Source organism: Bos javanicus, chromosome X (genome assembly GCF_032452875.1).
Source record: "Bos javanicus breed banteng chromosome X, ARS-OSU_banteng_1.0, whole genome shotgun sequence".
Classification (NCBI taxonomy): Eukaryota; Metazoa; Chordata; class Mammalia; order Artiodactyla; family Bovidae; genus Bos; species Bos javanicus.
The window spans coordinates 143,988,855-143,999,642 of record NC_083897.1 but is presented as its reverse complement, the minus strand read 5'-3'; positions in this window follow the sequence as shown (position 1 = coordinate 143,999,642).

The following is a 10,788-nucleotide window of genomic DNA, read 5'->3' as shown; positions in this document are numbered from 1 at the left end:
AAGGACCCTGTCCTTGGGTTTAGGGCCATCGTTCTCCAGAAGGAACCTCACCTGGATTATTGCATGAATTAACCTCTGCAGAGAGTGTTTTCACTTCAGTCACAAGGGTGGCATAAGTCTTCAGGCCCCAGGGCTCAGCCACAGAGAGAAGGGAGCCCCAAGGCTACCCCCAGACTCTCCGTGGGAGCATGGCTTGCTTTGTGGTGGGGACAACCTGGGGGTTGTGGGCCCACCCGCAGACGACACCCACCTCTGTGTGGTTTCAGGGTTTTCCTCTGGGGCAGGTCTTGGCCCACCCCACATCCAATCTCCTCTCATCAAGGCGAAGACAGAACGGCTCAGAGAGAGGGACCCCCTCCCTTCTTCCTTCTTGTCAAGATTTCCTGGCTTGCGACAGCTCAGAACCGAGTCTGGAGGGGCAGGGAGATGAGGAGACAAAGTAGGGAGGGCGTCCGTCTGGCAAACGTGTCCTGGACCGGCATGCCTCGGGCAGGGGGATGTGTTCATTTCTTCCCTCGTGCCATCCACAGGTGGATGGGGTTCGGAACAAAGTGCTTTATTTTGTGCCCCAGGCAGAGGGGCAAGGTTCTCTGAGGTGGGCCATTGTGTGTGATTATAGTAACAGACGCAACAGAGAGCAAATCCAATAAACAGTTCCAACGTGGAACCAGAGGGGCCTTTTCCAAGCAACACATCCCAGCAGGTACTGTCGCGGGCTAATCTTACCCGAACTGCTTTCCACGTGCAAAACAAAGAACCGTAAAGCTTGTGTGCATCTCTGCATCTGCAGAGAGGCACAGTGAATGCTAGGGAACTGGTTCATTTACGGAAAGACCCAGATGTGAGGGCCCTGGCCACGATGGGTGCTGAAACCCTCTGCACAGAGGGAGAAGGGCCCCATGGCACCCTAAACACTGATTCCAGCTCTAAAGTGAAAAGTGAAAGTGTGAGTCTCTCAGTCGTGTCTGACTCTTTGCGACCCCAAGGACGGTAGCCCGCCAGGCTCCTCTGTCCATGGGATTCTGCAGGCAAGGATACTGGAGTGGGGTGCCATTGCCTCCTCCAGGGGATCTTCCTGACTCAGGGCTCGAACCCTGCATTGTGAGTAGACTCTTTAACATCTGAGCCACCAGGGAAGCCCTATCCAGCCCCTAAATATCCCTGCAATTCCGCATGTCGGCCATTGTCACAGCAGCTGCAAGATGCCTGGTGAGCAAAGAGGTCAAAAAGAGATCCAAGAGAAGGCAGGAAGTGAAGAGCCGGCCCCACCCAGCCCCTCGCTGTAGGAAGCAGCAAGTTTACCTGTGAGCCAGGCTGGGTGATTGAGATGGGCTGCAAAGCTAGCTACTGTCTTGCGGGGAGGGAAATGCCAGCAAAAACTGGTGAGGGTTTCCCTGGGTTTGCTGATCATACGTCCTTGGGGAAGCTGTAAAACTAGCAGCCCCAAATTCACTGATCAGCAGAGCGATGCTCGTGGCATGCGATCTTTGAGAAGAGCGAAACTTGTTGCAAAAATGCACAAGGAACCAAGCAGTATCGTTTTAAACAAGGATGGGACGCACGAGGTGAAGTTCATGAAACATGAAGTGCAGAGACTGGTGGTCCCTTGATCAAGAGAATTTTGTCCAAAGTGGCAATTCTCGCAACTGAGGATGAGATGTGTGGAGAAGGAGAGTTTGAGAAGGGTGATGGATGGACGGATGGATGGGTGAGTGGATGGATGGGTGGATGGATGGATGAGTGGGTGGATGGTTGGGTGGGTAGGTTGATGGATGGATGGATAAGTGGATGGATGGATGATGGATGGATGGGTGGATGGATGGATGAGTGGATAGATGGATGGGTGGATGGATAGATGAGTGGGTGGATGGATGGATGGATGAGTGGACGGATGGTTGGGTGGGCAGGTTGATGGATGGATGGATAAGTGGATGGATGGATGATGGATGGATGGGTGGGTAGATGGATGGGTGGATGGATAGATGAGTGGGTGGATGGATGGTAGGTTGATGGATGGATGGATGGGTGAGTGGATGGACGAGTGGCTGGGTACGTTGATGGATGGATGGGTGGATGGATGGATGGATGAGTGGATGGATGGATCGATGGATGATGGATGGATGGATGAGTGGATGGATGGGTGTGTGGATGATGGATGGATGGATGAGTGGATGGATGGGTGTGTGGGTGGCCGGATGACTGGGTGGGAGGATGGATAGATGACAGATAGAAGGTTTATGGGTAGGTAGATGGTGGGTGGCTGAATGGATGTATGTGTGCATGATGAATGGATAAAGAGGACAAAGGCGGCCAGTGCTGTGAATTCTCAGACCCTAGTTCATTTCACTTGGCACTGGGATTCTCAGTCCTTGCAACTGTGAATGAGAAATATTGACTTCCGTGTCACAAAACAAAGACGATTGCAGCCATTCAGCCCCTACTGTCACCTGGCCATGAGTCCTGAGGGAACTCAGGACTGAAATAAACGGAATGCACACACCACCCCCGCCCCGACACAGTCCTCAGCCACCGTGGCCGCTCCCAACAGAGCACCCTGAGAGGATGTAGGGGAAAAACAGGATACTGGCCCCAGATTACTGAGGTGCGCACGGAACAAATGACTTCAGTGAGCTCAGACGCCTGCACAGAGATTCCCAGGTGGGACTGTGGTAAAGAATCCGCCTGCCAATGCAGGAGACAGAAGAGACGCAGGTTCGATCCCTGGGCCAGGAAGATCCCCTGGAGGAGGAAATGGCAGCCCACTCCAGTCTTCTTGCTTGGAGAATCCCATGGACAGAGGAGCCTGGTGGGCTACAGTCCATGGGGTCGCAAAAGAGTCGGACACAACTGAGTGACTGAGAATGCACGCCACATGCATGGATTCAGGTGAGAGACCCAAAGACATCATTTCTTCGAAGGGAAGAACTCTTGTTTATCTTGGTTTTGTATCTTTCTCTCCTGTTCCAAAGCCTCTCTCTGATCCTCACAACATCTCACTGTCTACTTCTCACAAAAGAAATAAGCCAAACCCTCTGCATCCTTCACACCACATCTATAACACCACTCACAGACCAACATCTAATGAATTCCCAGAATCTGTAGCACAGGCTGTGCTGTCAGTGAAATGTCCTCCCCGATCCCCAGTTGCTTAGCAACCTTAAACAGCCCAGAGTGGTACCCTGGGTCCTTTCTCACAGAACCTTTTTAATTCTTGCAAGCTCACCATCAAGGGCTGGACACAGGTCACCCCTCCTTGTCCAATCAGCCCCTGGACAATTTCCAGGGACTTGGGGTGGCTTCTGTTTGCCTCGCACCAGCCCTCAAGGGTCTGTGTCTGCAAACCCCAAAATCAGAGATGACGAACGTGTCGTACCATCGGCGGGAGAGAAAGGGAGGCGGGCAGAAAGACTCCAAGAGAACCGTACACATCTCAGCTTTCCTTTCAGGAAGGAGAAAGGGAGAGCTCGGGCTGGTGTCATTTATTAAATAGGAAGACTTTCTTGTGGGGATTTTCTCAAGGCAAGAAAAAGAGTCGGACACGACTGAGTGACTGGAGCACGATGAAGTCGTTGTGGACACAGCGGGTGGAGGAGAAAGCAGGAAAAACGGAGAGAGTGGCGTTGACACCTACACGTGTGTGTGCGTGCTGAGTCGTGTCCAATGCTTTGAGGCCCTATGGAGCCCCCCAGGCTCCTGTATCAAAGGGGGTTTCTCCAGGCAAGAACACTGGAGTGGGTGGCCATGCCCTCCTCCAGGGGATCTTCCCCACCCAGGAATCGAATCGGCGTCTCTTATGTCTCCTGCGTTGGCAGGCGGGTCCTTTACCCACTGAGACATCTGAGAAGATCCGACGCATGTACACGACCGTGTGTGAAACAGACAGCTGGTGAGAAGCTGCTCTATAGCACAGGGAGCTCAGCTTGATGCTCTTGATGACCTAGAGAGGTGGGTGGGGGGAGGGTCAAGAGGGAGGAGATATGAGCATATGTATAGGTGATTCACATTGCTGTTCAGCAGAAACTAACACAACATCATAAAGTGATTCTCCTCCAATTAAAAAAGATCTTATGATAAACCTCAATGGAAAAGAATATTAAGGAGAGAATGCACATAATACGTATAGCCAAATCGCTTTGCTGTACAACAGGAATTAACAATATTGTGAATCAAATTCTTAAGGAGCTGGGAATACCAGACCACCTGACCTGCCTCCTGAGAAATCTGTATGCAGGTCAAGAAGCAACAGTTAGAATCCGACACGAACAATGGACTGATTCCAAATCGGGAAAGGAGTATGTCAAGGCTATATATTGTCACCCTGCTTATTTAACTTCTATGCAGAGTACATCATGAGAAATGCTGGGCTGCAGGAAGCACAAGCTGGAATCAAGTTTGCCGGGAGAAATATTGATAACCTCAGATATGCAGATGACACCACCCTTATGACAGAAAGCGAAGAAAAACTAAAGAGCCTTTTGATGAAAGTGAAACAGTAGAGTGAAAAAGCTGGCTTGAAACTCAACATTAAAAAAATGAAGATCATGGCATCCGGTCCCATCACTTCATGGCAAATAGATGGGGAAACAATGGAAACAGTGAGAAAAAACTGTTTTTTTCTTGGACTCCAAACTTGGACAAAAACTTTTTCTTGGACTCCAAAGTCACTGCAGATGGTGACTGCACCCAAGACATTAACAGACACTTGCTCCTTGGAAGACAAGTTATGACCAACTTCGACAGCATATTAAAAAGCAGAGACATTACTTTGCCAACAAAGGTCCATCTAGTCAAAGCTATAGTTTTCCCAGTGGTCATGTATGGATGTGAGAGTTGGACTACAAAGAAAGCTGAGCCCTGAAGAATTGATGGCTTTGAACTGTGATGTTGGAGAAGACTCTTGAGAGTCCCTTGGACTGCAAGGAGATCCAACCAGTCCATACGAAAGGAAGTCAGTCTTGAATATTCATTGGAAGGACTGATGCTGACATTGAAGATCCAATACTTTCGCCACCTGATGGGAAGAACTGACTCTTTGGAAAAGACCCTGATGCTGGGAAAGATTGAGGGCGGGAGGAGAAGGGGACGACAGAGGATGAGATGGTTGGATGGCATCACCGACTCGATGGACATGAGTTTGAGTAGGCTCCAGGAGTTAGTGATGAACAGGGAGGCCTGGTGTACCACAGTCATGGGGTCGCAAAGAGTTGGACACGACTGAGCGACTGAACTGAACTGAAATCAACAACACTTCAATACAAATAGATATGGAAAACATGATGATTCCGGGGCTCACTGTGTAGATCTGGAGTAGAAAGACTGTGGAGATGCGAGGAGCTTCTGAGAAATGATGGAGGAGACTGCAAAGCCTGAAGACACTTGACTCACGTCTGCAAAGCAGCAACAACCACCCTGAAAATACAGCTCAGCTTTGAATGCCTGGAGCGGGGAGGGCCCTTGCTAAAGCGACCTCCTGCTCCAGGAAACACCGTGTGTGTCTGTCTACAATCTTGTGATGGGCCACATAGGCGAAGGGAAGTATGAGATGAAGGTGGACTTATCGCAGCGAGCTCTAACCACAGCCTCCACCTGGAAGCTGCCGGCAGGGGTATGGTTTGGCTTCTTGTCAATCGGCCAGGATCTTGTTCTCCGGGGGAACTCCACCGGAGGGCTCTGAGCTCCTGGCCCCCAGGGAAAGTCCTCATAAGGACCTTGGGCTACTGCCGCCTGGGCTCCGTGCAGAGGAACCCTGTTTGCAGCAGGAGGCCAGGTTCATCTCAGCTTCCTTCAACGAGCCCTGTGGTCCCTCCCGCCTTTGAAGCTCTCGTCCTGTTCTCCTACGGGGACTCCGCCTTCACCTCCGCAGGCTATCAGCCTTTGTCATCTTCCTTCAAAGCCCTGCTGTAAATCGTAGCTCCTCTGTGCTTTGCTCGTGTGTAGTGAAGATGCTGTTGTTGTTCAGCTGCTCAGTCGTGTCCCAATCGCGGTGACCCTGTGGATGGTAGCCCGCCAGGCTCCTCTGTCCATGGGATTCTTCAGGCAAGAATACAGGAATGGGTTGCCATTCCCTTCTCCAGGGGATCTTCCCCGCCCAGGGATCGAACCCGAGTGTGTTGCATTGGCAGGTGGATTCTTTATTGTTGAGCTACCAGGGAAGCCCCTGGCTTGTATGCAGTGAAGACTTGACCTGACTCAAAGACAGGTCCAAAGCTCCAATCCTTTGGCCACCTGATGCAAAGAGCTGACTCAGTGAAAAAGGCCCTGGTGTTGGGAAAGATTGAGGGCAGGAGGAAAAGGGGATGACAGAGGATGAGATGGTTGGATGGCATCACCGACTTGATGGACATGAGTTTGAGCGACTGGACAACAACAAGGACAGGTCCGTCTTTGCCTCCAGGCCCCGGAGTCTCCTTCTCAGAGGCGTGCCTTTGTCTGCTTGGGGGAGTTAGTAACTGGACCCTTTGATAATGCAATTTATGATGGGGACTCTGGGACACACCATGTCAGATCCAAACTCCAGGGGAAGACAGAGACTGCAAATGTTAGCTTCCTGAACTTCTGGGAGGGGCTGGAGACCAAAGAACAGACACGTGGCTAGTATGTGTTTGAGTATCAATAAATATTGGATGCTGAGGTTCAGGGGAGCTTCCCTGGTGAACAATATTCCATGCATATTGTGACACATTGATGCTGGCATGAATGGATGGATGGATAATTGAACTGGTGGATGGGTGGATGGATAATTGAACTGGCGGTTGGATGGATGAATTTAGGAATGGGTAATTGAATTGGTGGATGGATGGATGGATGGGTGGATGGATAATTGAATTGATGGATGGATGGATGGATGGGTGGGTGGATAACTGAATTGGTGGGTGGATGATGGATAATTGAATTGGTAGATGGATGGATGGGTGGATGGATGGATGGATGGATGATGGATAATCGAATTGGTGGATGGATGGATGGATAACTGAGTTAGTGGATGGATGGATGGAGGGGTGGATGGGTGGATGATGGATAATTAAATTGGTGGATGGATGGATGGATGGATGGGTGAATGGGGGGATGATGGATAATTGAATTGGTGAATATATGGATAACTGAATTGGTGGATGGATGGATGGATAATTGAATTGGTGGATGGATGGATGGGTGGATGGATAATTGAACTAGTGGATAGATGGATAACTGAGTTGGTGGATGGATGGATGGATGGGTGGATGATGAATAACTGAATTGGTGGATGATGGATAACTGAGTTGGTGGATAGATGGATAAATGAACTGGTGGATGAATCAATGGACAGATGGATGAATTGAGGGACAGACATGTGGACTAATGGATTGTGCCCAGTTTTTCTCCTGTCCTGGGGAAGCTCCTCCTACATCATGACCTTTTTCTGATGTAGGCTCACTCTGGACTCCTTACATTATGGGACAGCTCCATTAAAGCTGCAGGTGTCTCGGAACTAACTCAACCCAAGTGGACCCTCTTGCCTCCTTCCTACTCCAGAGTGTCCCTTCCCCTGTGGGTTTCCCCCTCAGCTCATGTCATTGACCTCACTCGGTGGCCAGAGCCTGGGACCTCAGGCGCACTCTTACCCCCGTAATCCAACCAGACACCCCTGATCAAGCTGTGAGTCCTTCATCCCATCCTCACCCTCCTCTCGGCTCCTTCGACCCGGCAGCCGCTACCCACCCCCCTCACCCCACCCTACACTGCCGATCCTGGTGTGGAGCCACCTGGGAACGCCGAGTCATGACAACAGTGGGGGATGTCACAGATCTGCAGCGTAAGGTCTTCCCGTGAGCACGTGGGTGGGTGAGAACATCCGAGCCTGACTCAGCATAGCCGTTACTGTAAGAGCTTACTCGGCATCCTGTGCGTGCCCGAGGGCTGTCTACAGTTTCAGGTCTCCTGCAGCCAGAGCCTTCACTTCACACACCCTTTTACACCTACAGGGACTGTGTGTGCGCGCGCATGCTCAGTCATATGGTCACATCTGTCTATTTGCGATTCCATGGACTGTAGCCCGCCAGGCTCCTCTGTTCATGGGGTTTTCCAAGCAAGAGTACTGGAGTGGGTTGCCATGCCCTCCTCCAGGGGATCTTCCCCACTCAGGGATTGCCTGGGTTGGCAGGCAGATTCTTTTCCAACTGAGCCACCAGGGAAGCCTCTTGCTTGTGTGTAATGAAGAGTTAACCTGAATCAAAGACAGGTCTCTTTTTGCCTCTACGATTGAGTTTCAACTTTGAGGATGCGTGCATGCTTGGTCTGTCAGTTGTGTCTGACTCTTTGCAACCCCATTTGCATCTGACTCTTTGCAACCGCATGGACTGTAGCCCCGCCAGGCTCCTCTGTCCGTGGGATTCTCCAGGCAAGAATACCGGAGTGGGTTGCCCTCCTGCAGGGGATCTTCCCGACCCAGGGATTGAACTTGCATCTCCTGCTTCGACAGGTGCGTTCTTTACCACTAGCGGCACCTTGGGGAGCTGCCACACAAGCGTATGGAATACAGCTTACACATACGCTTTTGTGTATCTGTGGGGAAATCATTCCATAGGACGAATTACCAACTTCGAGATGGCAGACTCAAAGAGAATGCAGGCACGTTGAAAATGGCATGTAATAGAATTGGTCCAACCTCCTTTGGAGAATCAGACGAATTTGTGCACGCAGCACCAGCAGAGCAGAGACTGGATTGTCTGCTCTGTCTTCCATTCGCAGGGTGACTTTTTCTTGTGCTGCGTAGTAGTCATGTACGGATGTGAGAGCTGGGCCACAAAGGAGGCTGAGCACTGAAGAATGGATGCTTTCGAACTGTGGTTCTGGAGAAGACTCTTGAGAGGCCCTAGGACAGCAGGGAGATCAAACCAGTCCATCCTAAAGGAAATCAGTCCTGAATATTCACGGCAAGGACTGATGCTGAAGCTGAAACTCCAATCCTTTGGCCACCTGATGCGAAGAGCCGACTCATTGGAAAAGACCCTGATGCTGGGAAAGATTGAAGGCAGGAGGAGAAGGGGACGACAGAGGATGAGATGGTTGGATGGCATTACTGACTCAATGGACAAGAGTTTGAGCAAGCTCTGTGAGACAGTAAAGGACAGGGAGGCCTGGTGTGCTGTAGTCCATGGGGTCGCAAAGAGTCAGACACCACTTTCAACTGAACAGCAGAGGGCACGAGAAATTGCATTAAAAGTTCTGGACTAAATAAAGAATGATCGAATAGACTGAGCATGAATGAACAAGATACTGAGTTGCAGAAGACAGACGGATTCCATAAACTGGGTAACATTCATGGGAAATGACCAGGCTGATGCCTTTGCTAAGGATGGATAATTTTTTAGACATGTTGGCTTCAAAACCAGACCAAAGGATCAATCTAAGGGAGCTCTCTCCAGTTCATTAAGGAGGTGTATGCGCCATCTGGTGGAAAGGAGTGGTTCTGAGTGAAGTCTTTAGATTTCCTGGTGACTCAGTGGTAAAGAGTCCACCTGCAAAGCAGGAGACACAGGTTTGATCCCTGGGTCAGGAAGATCCCCTGGAGGAGGGCATGGCAACCCACTCCAGTATTCTTGCCTGGAGAATCCCACGGACAGAGAAGCCTGGGGGGCTACCGTCCTCGAGGTTGCAAAGAGTTGGACGTGACTTAGTGAGTGAAACAACAACAACAGACTCGAGAGTCATGGATCTGTGAGGTGGATGGACAGAGGCATGGCCTGATGGGCAGACAGAGAGGTGGGCGAGTGAGGGCACATACAGATTCCCAGGTGGATGGATGCATGGACAGGTGAATGGACACAGATGCATAGGTGGATGGATGGATAGTCAGACCAATGGATGGCTGGATGCATGAGTGACTGATCGGGTGGATAGATGGATGGATGGATAGATGGATGGATGGGTGGATGATGGATGGGTGGATAGATGGATAGATGGATAGATGGGTGGATGGATGGATGGATATGATGGATGGATGAATGGATGGATAGATGAATGGATGGATGGATGGATGCATGAGTGAATGATTGGATGGATGGATAGATGCATAGGTTGATAGATGGACAGATGGATGGGTGGATAGATGGACGGATGGATGGATAGATAGATGGGTGGATAGATGGATGATGGATGGATGGATGAATGTATGGGTGGATGGATGATGCATGGATGGATGGTTGGATAAATGCATGAATGGGTGGATGACTGGATGGATAGATGGATGGATGAATGGATGGATGGATGGATGGTGGGTGGATGGTGGATGGTGGATGCATAAATGGATGGATGAATAGATGGATAGATGGATGGATGGTTACATGGATGGGGGAGTGGATGATGTATGTATGGATGGATGATGGATGGTGAGGTGGATGGATGGATAGATGGATGGATGGATGGATAGATGGGTGGATGATGGATAGACGGATGGATGGATGGATGATGGATAGATAGATGGATGTTGGATGATGGATGATAGATGGGTAAATGGATGGATGGATATATGGATGGATGGTTAGATGGATGGGTGGATGGATGGATGATGCATGGATGATGGATGGATGGATGATGGATGGTGGATGAATTGATGGTGAATGGATGGATAGATGGATGAATTGAGTGGATGGATGGATGAATGGATGCGTTGTTGGATAAGTGGATGGATGGATGGAGAGGTGGATGGATGGATTGCTGGATGAGTGGATGGATGAGTCAACGGATGTTTGGACAGATGGGTAGATGAATAGATGGATGAACAGATGGATACGTAGGCAGACAGATGTT